Below are 10,609 nucleotides of genomic sequence, written 5' to 3' on the forward strand. Positions count from 1 at the left end.
TTTCCATTTCGAATCTGCTCATGAACAGGTCTGCCAGGTAGGGGGACAAGGGATTTTCCATGGCCGTTCCTTCCTGTTGTTAATAAAAGCAACCTTCTACCTGGAAACGATTTTGTTTCATACACAAATTGGTAAGAGAAAGGGAAAAAGAGATTAGTTAGACAAGTTAACAACAACAGGCAACTAGATGCCTATGAGAAAGTAGAAATAAGTAATAGTTATTTATGTATCAAGGGAATTAGGAGGGCCTTAATTACCGATGGCAAAGTTTGCGTCCCGAGGGCCTCTGGCCCGAGGGACAGCAATTGCCTGAGGTTATTAAGGCTCATTAATTCCCGTGGTACATAGATAATTTTATTTCTGACCGATTTCAATAAAATTTTGTTCATTTTTGAAACGGAAAAATGTACCAATTCATTACCTTCCCGGTATATTTGAATCAGGTACCGTTGATTATAGTAGAGTTTTCTTGTTGCTAGGTTGTTGCTATGTTACTTGTTTATGAACAGAACTTTGTTATCAAGCTCTGTTTGCGGTGAAAACGTGTTTTCTACCCCAAATATAATGGAGGATATTTTGAAAAAAGCTGAACAAGCAAGAGAATCATTGATTCCATCGAAAAGTGAAGCCGTATACCAAAAAGAATACAAGATATATCTGGACTGGCTGACACGGAAAAATGTTATGCCAAAAGATGTCACTGAAACTGTATTTCTGGCATATTTTCAAGAACTGGTAAGGAATTTTCTATGTTTTTCGGTAGATTTGGTAGTAATTGTGTTTATTCGTTTCAGTCAGAAACGTATAGTCCGAATTCTTTATGGAGTAAATGGTCAATGCTAAAATCGATGGTGACTATACATGAGAAACGAGATATCACCAAGTTTAATGAACTACAGGCTTTTTTGAAACGGAAGAGTAAGAGTTATAAGCCGAAAAAGTCTGCTGTTTTAGATCCTAAAGATGTTATCAGATTCCTAAAGGACGCTCCTAATGATATTCATTAATTGCATAAGGTAATTTTTTTCTTATTTTCCTTTTTGTGTGTATTTATTTCCTTTTTTTGTTATAGGTTGTTTTGATTATGGGTTATTTTGGAGGATGCAGAAGTCAGGAACTTTTGAATATGAAGATATCGGATATAGAGGACCGGGATTCCGTTATGGTAGTGAACGTACCGGAAAGTAAAACTGGTGTATCGAAGAAATTTACAGTTGTGGATGAAAAAGAGTTCTCCGCTTTGCCTTTATTAGGACTTTATATGTCTTTGCGTCCTAAAGGTATTGAACAATTTTTTTTTGAGCTCCCGACAAAATAAATGTACATCTCAGCCAATTGGAAAAAACATGTTTGGGAAAATCCCCAGCAAAATCGCAATGTATTTAGGATTGCCAAACTCATCTTCCTATACGGGACATTGCCTTCGTCGCACTTCTGCTACTGCTCTAGCCAATGCAGGAGCAACTATGACTAACTTAAAAAGACACGGAGGTTGGAAAAGTTCCACGGTGGCGGAGGGGTATTTGGAGGATAGCATCGAATTGAGAAATAAAACGGGTATGTTGTCTACTTTGTCATCAGAAGAGGCAGGTACCTCGACTGTAGTGAACAGAAGCTCCAGCCATACAAAAGAAGAAATTGTTTCCAGTGGCGGAAGTAATTTTCAGGGAACATTTCAAAATTGTACATTTATTATTTGTAATGACGTGAATAAATAAAATATGGTTCAGTTTTCATTTCTATTTATTTTTACTTGTGAAAGGTAGAGGGAATTATAAAATCTATAATGTCCCAAGGGAGTTATGACCCTCTTTATTGATAGCGTAACTATGACGATATAAGCTTATAATATCCCGGTCAGAAATAAACATAATAATATTATGAATAACGATAACGGACCAATACCAAATAGCATACTATATAGCTTGTTGAAATAATATTGTTGGGTTTACTGGTTACTACAAAAAGACATATTATAAATATATTTAGATAGGCAATATTGTGAAACTAATTTTATATAGCTGAAAATTGTTCTATATATAGCTGTAACATTTAAACATACATAAGGACATATTGTGAAATAATAGAAAGGCCAATTGTAAAATTAATTTAGGGTGGTACACTTGTATGTGTGGTATTACTGATTACCTACCTGTATGATGTACCTGAATAGCATAAATAGATTTAGTTTTGAGTAGTTTCTAGTTTTATCTTCCTCTTGAAGATGATCACTTGGTGATCGAAACACGTGTCGAGGTGTAGAAATAACGATTTGGTGTTGGAAAAATACTCTAGTAATATTCAGGAGAAATGAAATTTTACTAAATTATAGAACTGATATACATGTTGGGTCACGATCAACAGGGCGGTTTTTGGAAGCTAGACGAAACATATTTTTATCTTTTTACATAATTTTTGTGACTCAGCAGATATACAGGGTGTCCCTGAGGAATCTAGTGTATCAAAGTTACGTTTTTTTTGATGGAACAACTTTTTTCAATTCGTTTTTTCAGTTTTACGATGCTATTTGAGGAAGTTATCTGAAAAAACGCCATTATTTTCATCCGATAAAGCATAACGGAAAAATCTTTGTTTGTCAACTTTCAGGGTATGAATCCTATCATTTCCTAAAATAGAAACATATTATTATTTGTGTCGAAAGCCATCTGATTTTCAATGAAGAATGATTTTGACTTTCTACTTCTCCATCTTCATACAAAAAACGTGGGCAATCTTTCGAAGAAAAGAAGGAAGCAATCAATTTCAAAAGAAGATGTCTATATCATGCGAAGAAGTGAAATTCAGACACAAACTGAAAGAAAATTCCTCTCGAAACAGCTACTTTTATGTAATTTCTCCTTAGAACACACCTTACTCACTTTCTGAATATTTCTAACACGAAAGATTTGAATATTATATTCAGTCGAGTTTTTTATGGATAACCTGGGCCTCTTTCAACCAAAAATTCAAACAAGTTGTTGGATACACGTAGGATTTCCGTGGGTTTACCAATAATTGACCACACTGTATAATAATCAAACTAAACCTAATTTCACTGTTGATACAAAATAACACTTCAATTGAAGTTTCAACTAATATTCGAATGACTATTGCTTTATTAGATCGTTCTGCACCGCACTGTCACTTGAACTTGACTTAATTGATATGCGAGCGGGCAGCGTTTATACAGGGTGTAACATGAGTACGTTGAAATATTTGAGTGACGTATTCCTGAGACAATTCTAAGAAAAAAAGTCAATATGAACTTGTGTCTGAAAATGCTTCGTTTCGGAGATACGGGGTGTTGAAATTGAATTTTTTTGTTCGCTTTTTGAAAATAACTCTTGCAAAAAATAAGTTATTTGCACGAAATTAGATACCCGGGGTTTTTTTGACGTGGGAAATCATAATTTCGTATTAATTTCCATGTTACATCTAGAGGGCGCTGCGTTCGCTGTCATTATTTATTTCAAGTTGCCCTAACTTTTTTGACAGTAAACTTTTGGTACTTTTCATGAAGTAACCTAATTCCCACACCTTTTCCAAGTAAAAAAGGTACACTTCCTCAATAACGCTGGAGGTGATCGTTTTCGAGATATTTACAATTTTCTAAAACGATGCATATTACTTAGCTTCTAGTGAAGTTGCTGAGAACATTACAAAAACTAAGTATGTGGTGAATCTCGAGTCAAAATAAACAACTTTTTCCTATGAAATGTTTAACAAAGAATGATTCGTTTCCGAAATACAGATTGTTGAAATTTTTCAAAACATGGTAGGTTTTTGTCATAAGTTTTTTTGCAATTCAAGTCAAATCTTGAATGATCCATAAATAGTCATCTCTCGGAAAAATCAGTCAAGTCATCACCCGAAGACGATTGTGAATACTAACAATCGAAACGTCGTGAAGTGACTGGGCTTGAAATCTCTCAAATTTAATTTTTATTATTATTTTTTGTTCAATTGTTCTATTTTTACTTGTATTTTATTTCACTATAATTTCATTTCAGTTTTTTTTTGCCTAATATAATTGTTATTTTCAGCTATTTAGTTTCAATTCTTTCTTTTTTATTAGTTTTTTCAGGGATTTCAGATCAGATCATACTATATAATATCAGGCAATGGAAGTCTGAAATAATGAAATTTGTTTTTGGAGGTGTTCAAACATAGTCTAGGAGATTGAAGTTCCGTATCATGAATTTTTCTCCCACGCGAATTTTATACCGCATCACTCTATGGCAACCTCCCAGAATAGGATAACTAAATTAATATGGCTCTCAAATATCTCTAGATTCTCGCTGATTTTTCTTTGCCACTAAATCCGCATCTGTCACTCAAATGCGAAAGCTCATGACATCTTAATCAAATTTCTTGCTACCCCAGTTAGCATATGAAAGGGCAAATCAACATAATAACTACGTCATATATTGGATTTCGCGGTAACTAGCAAGCTGTTGAGATTTCATGAATATTTTGATTTATGGGAGGGAGAACTGTGAGAATCATAAAGTACAAAACTGAATGTTTTATAGGTGAAATGGAATTTGCTGTCGTTAGTGATCTATATCTGAGTATGGTGAGCTATTTGGAAATTCGAAAATTGGTTTCTGTGAACTTTATGAAGAAGACAGAACGTGTTAGTGTGTATATAGCATGAAAAATACAACTGTTGCATACACTGTTGTATGAGTCCTCCATGGTGCAATTTACTCCTGTCCATAGAAGAGAATATACACCTCTCCACTCAAGAGATTTTGCTAAAATTGATGTATTGATACTACAGAATGGTTTTCTATGTAATGTGCTATGATGTCCTATGTATATACAATCGATCGTTTCAGAAACACTCCACTAACTTTCTTCGGAAGCTTCTGATAATTCCCCTTCCATAGTCTTTGTTTCACTATCACTGTCATTTAAATCAATAAGGAATTCATTTCCACCATTAATATGGAAGTGTCTAATCTCCATATAGTTATTTTCAACTGAAATTACTTCTTTAATCCTTTTCTACCAGTCTCCTTCGATAATATTAGATACTTCTTCTTCAATTAGCTCTATTACCTTCTCATCAAATTTTGTTTCCAGGCATGTTATACGTACACATTCTCGAACCATCAGTCCATCCTTTCGTAACTGTGTCGTGATTGTCATACCAAATAGAAAATTTGCCGTTGTTCTTGTATATTTTTGGAAAGTTTTTGGCTTTCTACTACTCCATCTGATACAATAAAAAAACTTTCTTTCCCAAAAATTAATCACTCCTAAAAATGAAACCCCTTCAATTCTTGTATATATTTTATTATTTGTTCGAAATCGAACTTGAGATTCAAAAGCATCCGAATCTTATTCACTGGTATCTCTTTTTCGCATTATTCTTTATCGCTATTAGAATCACTACACTGGAAAAAGTCTCTGAATTGTTATCACACTCGTTATTACTATTAGAACTTATCCAAGGACGCCACATTTTAAACAGATAACAAAAATTTCAAGTGATTATAACTGCACCAATATCAAATTTCACTACTCAAATCGCGATCAGTTCCTGAATTGAATATGACGACGATAACCATCCCCGCATTTCTGATTTCTGTTCGTCACCGTAACATGGCTTCAAATTTGATTTTATAACTCTTCAGCCAATCATGAAACTCGGTTAGTAAAAATTATTCAATACGAACCACCAATTCTACGGTCCACGTGGACTATTTCACAGCCGGTTCATTTCTATGTATTTATTTTTTGGCATTTGAGAGTGCCGCCAACTTTAAATATTCACAATATCGTTCACTCCGACTATATCATTTGGTTCGACAGTACATAGAAATTATAACGAGATTTGATGATAAAGCTACACGACTAGAACGAATGAGTCATGATAAATTGGCTCCTATTCGAGATGTTTTTGAAATTTTTGTAAATAATTTCCAAGCAGGATATTGCTTATCAGAATTTGTCACCATTGATGAACAACTCCCAGCTTTCAGAGGAAAATGTAGTTTTAGACAATATATACGTTCAAAGCCTACCAAGTATGGTTTTAAAATATTTTCCCTTTGTGATACAAAGATGTTTTTCACAAGTCGTATGGAGGTGTATCTAGGCAAACAGCCTGAGGGTCCATATAAGATTTTATACACAGGAATGGATGTTGTCATGCGACTAAGTCAACACATTTACCAGTTTGGCCGTAACATTACCACGGATAACTCGTTCACTTCGGTACCTCTAGTAAATACTTTGCTCCAGGACCATGAGTCAACTTCAATTGGAACTTTGAAAAAAACTAAACCAGAATTGCCAATTGAACTTTCAAAACCGAAAGGAAGACCTTTATATGGCAGCATGTTTGGTTTTACCGCCGGAACTACCATTGTGTCTTAGACAAATAAAAATGTAGTTTTAATTTCAAGTTTATATAATTCCGACGAAATCGACACTGATGATCAAAATAAGCCGTCAATGATAACCGAATATAACAATACTAAGGGTGGTGTAGATTTAGTGGATAAACTATGCAGTGCCTATGACTGTGCTCGCAATACAAGAATGTGGCCGATGGTTATTTTTTATCACCTCTTGAACACAGCTGGTATTAATTCACAGATTATTTATGATGCGAATACTTTTGATCCTAATAGGCCTAAGCTATTGAGAAGAAATTTTTTGAGGCACCTGTCAAGTAAACTGACTGAACCTTATATAAACCAACGTACAAGCCTGACAAATCTGCCTAAGGGTCTCAAAATGTGGCTACAAGACATATGTGGTCCCAGCACGTCGGATGCCCAAGAAAATGTGAGACCAGGTAGGTATCAATATTGCAGTTACAAAAAGAATAGAAGAACCAGATTCACCTGCTTCAAATGTTCCATGTGCCTGAAACATATAAGACCAGTATTTAAAGAATGCAAAGAAGAGGTCTGTCACTGATTAATATATTGTATTTTATTGTAACAGTTGGAAATGAATAGTTTTGAAATTATGTTTTTGATGTCTCATACTAACTAATCTTTTTCAGTTGTTGTAGTGAACCCTATTGTAGACGGTTTCGTAGACCATCGCGAGCTATTATGTTACAAATAGTGGCGCTATGGAGGGTTAAGTGAATTTTTCTCCAGGGCTCAAAAAGTAGTTTTTTGGTGTTGAAAATATTACTATTTTAAAAACCATCAGACATATCAGCTACATATTTCAAAAGAATAAAAAACATTGCAAACAACCAAAATTTCCGAGACACCAACACAAAACGACATGAAACAAATAAATGGCTTTAAAGTCTTTTGAAAACTTACCCCCCCTCACTACCTGAGTTATTTTTTACAACTGACAGCATAAGGCCGAAACTCATATTTAACTTCAGGACTATGAAAATCATACATTTTCAAAAGGTGTAAAAATCAGCATTAGCTTGAGGTCTTTACGTATCCAGCTTCTTCTTATATATAAGATATAAGTTTAGGTGGAGCCTGTCATTCTGTATATTTTCGAATGAACTCTATTATTCAATTCAAGCATTGAAATAATGCATATTCAATATTTACTTCATAGTATGACTGGTCATAATCACCATGTAAATTTATGCAGGTTTCGACTCACATTAACGATAAACATACCCTGCCTGGAAACTTCTCTTGGGAAAACTATTGTTAACTAATTATTAGGTGGAAAGCAAAACATGATGTGTGGAACAAGAAAATAAGCATAACATTTTCACTTTGGAGTCGCGTGTGATGAATATGCTCCGCAAAAATAGTGTATTCTAAAACTTTTTTGTATGTACTACAGACTCTGTTGAACTAATTGTTTCATTTCTTCATTATCTTTTGTTTATCAACTGTAGTCCGGTCAATTTAGACATTCGAAGCTACCTAAATTCTACTTTCGTACAGACACCGCTCTTAAAGCGCCTTAAGGATATTCCTGTAGTGCTTGTGTTTTGTCCTGGAAATAAAGAATATTCCACTTCGTCAAAGTCTTCAAACTCTTTTGATATATTGATGAAAGTGAAATCCACTACAAATGAAATTATGGTCAATTGGTGATACGAAAATTGCCGAGTATTTTAGAATGAGAGTCGACTGAAAATCAATGCACTATTCCTATATGAATTCCCCATGTAATTTGTTGCAAACACTAAACAAGTTACTGCTCTTGCCGATGATTGAGCAAACTCTGTGTTCTATTGACAGCCTTAGGCAAGGTATAAATCTCTGAACTAAGAAAAGTGGAACACTTTGATGAACTTTTGTTTGTTAGTACCAATCTTCGTTCACTTTAATTTCCGAAGGGAATGCTAGCTCTTCCCATCGACTGTATGTTTTAATAATGAAAAATAATAGCACTGGAATTGATTTCTGAATTGTTTATGTCAATGAAATGAGTAAATATAGGTGTGAGATATCATCGACATTTTTTATTCTCTTGAAAGACCGTTTGATACCATTATGTGCGGAATAAAACATTGTTCAAATGTCCGCCACGGCGTCTCTGGATGGAGAGCATCCGAAACATTCAATTTTACATGAATCTGGCACATAAATCACGCTGAATTTGACCGTTAACATGGGTTATGTTAGCTTTGAGGATCGTTGTGGTTTGTGGCTTATTCGCATATACCTGCGACTCAAGAAAACCCTACAATAAAAAGTCTAACGGGGTCAAATCGAACCATTTCGGTGACCAGTTCATATCATCTCTAAAATCGCTCGTGGAGAGGGATTTCAGAGGTGAGCTGTGTATTTCACGAAGTCCAATGTTACTATCAGAAACATCAGCAATCACTTTGGAAACTGGTATATTTTTGGCGATACTGTTTTTGACAGATCACGCGTGAATTGTGTCTCGTGTCATTGTCAAACTTATTCAGTTTGGTATATAATTTAACCATGAATCGACTTACGCATGAACAACGCTTGCAAATCATTGAATTTTATTATCAAAATTCATGCTCGGTAAAGGAAGTGCATCGTACACTTCTTCCTATTTACGGGCAGTTTCGTCGGCCTACTGAGGGAGCTATTCGGAAGCTTGTAACTGAATTCCGAACCCAGTTTACATTATTGGACATTGAACCACCAACACGCATACGTAGAATGAGGACCGGGGAAAATATTGCGGGTGTATTCGCCAGTGTTCGTGATAACCGTGAAATGTCGATTCGCCGCCGTTCGCGGCAATTGGTCCTCTGTTACTCCACTAGGTGCGAAAGGATTTAGGTGTGAAACCTCATAAGATACAGCTGGTACAAGAATTGAAGCCACACGACCTCCCACAACGCCTAACATTTGGTGAATGAGCGCTGGCAAAGTTGGAGGAAGATCCACATTTTTATCGAAAAATTGTGTTCAGCGACGAGGCTCATTTCTGGTTAAAAGAATACGTTAACAAGCAAAATTGCTGCAACAGGAGTAAAGACCAGCCACAAGCATTGCAAGAGCCCACCGATGCATACCAAAAAAGTAACTTTTTGGTGTGTATTATGGGTCGGTGAACTGTGAATGGCGATTGACGACTTTTTGTTGCTCAAAATGGAAGAATTGGACTTGCCTGACATGTGGTTTCAACAAGACGGCAAGCAAATGCCACACGGCACGCGAAACAATGGCCCAACTAAGAGCCGCCTTCGGTGAACACTTTATCTCAAATTTTGGGGCCCCTAAGGCTCATGTCTACAGGGATAAACCAGCAACGACTGACGCTCTGGAAGCCAATATTGAAGCATTTATGCGTGAAATACCGGTCGATATGTTAGATACAGTGTGCCAAAATTCGACCTTGCGCATGGGCCATCTGAAGCGGAGCCACGGAGAACATTTGCATGAAATGCAATAAAGATTTCATCAATTCTTTCAAATTTTTTGTGTTGTTTTGAGAATCAATTCCTACACCTCTTAAAAAATAACCCGTTATTTGTTTGAAGGTGGTTGACAATGTTTCGTGGTCCATTTCATTATTTCGGACTTCCATTATCTGATATGATATAAATTCATTTGAAAACTCTGAAAGATTTTATAAAAATTAGAAAGATTAGCTGAAAAATAACAGTTACATTGAGCAAAAGCACTGAAGTCTCAATGAAATGAAATACAAGCAAAAATAAAAAAATTGAACTTTTAACAAAAAATGGAAATTTAAAATTATTGACGAGAAACGAAAATTAAAAAATTAAGAGATTCCAAGTCATTCCAAGTTCCAATTTACTTCACGACGTTTCGATTCTTAGTATACACAATTGTTTTGGGGTGATGACTGGACTACGAGATCTGACTATTTATAGGTCATTCGAGGGAAGACGGGATAGGTGAAAACACTCGAATGACCTATAAATAGTCAGATTTTGGAGGAATCAGTCCAGTTATCACCCGAAGACGATTTTGGAAACTAACAATCGAAACGTTGTGACATAACTTGGTTTGAAATGTTCCAATTTTTATTTTTTCATTTTTGGTTATTAATTTTTAATTTTCATTTCTTGTTGATAGTTTAATTTTTCAACTGTTGCTTGTATTTCATTTCATTGTGATTTCAGTGTTTTCGCTTAGTATAATTGTTATTTTTTAGCTAATCTTTTTAATTTTTTATAGATTCTTTCAGGAATTTCCAA

At 35.1% G+C, this 10,609-nt stretch overlaps 1 long non-coding RNA gene across 1 annotated transcript; it reads left to right on the forward strand.

The window, feature by feature from the left end:
• Positions 1 to 217: 217 nt before the first annotated feature.
• LOC141483852 (uncharacterized) lies at positions 218 to 1,736 on the forward strand. Its single transcript, XR_012466325.1, has 2 exons — positions 218 to 735; positions 795 to 1,736. It is a non-coding gene; the product is annotated as an uncharacterized lncRNA (long non-coding RNA).
• The last annotated feature ends 8,873 nt before the right edge of the window (positions 1,737 to 10,609 follow it).

Source organism: Leptinotarsa decemlineata, unplaced genomic scaffold, assembly GCF_025532065.1.
Source record: "Leptinotarsa decemlineata unplaced genomic scaffold, Ldec_3_MD MMD2_tig00004307_RagTag_RagTag, whole genome shotgun sequence".
NCBI classification, from domain to species: domain Eukaryota; kingdom Metazoa; phylum Arthropoda; class Insecta; order Coleoptera; family Chrysomelidae; genus Leptinotarsa; species Leptinotarsa decemlineata.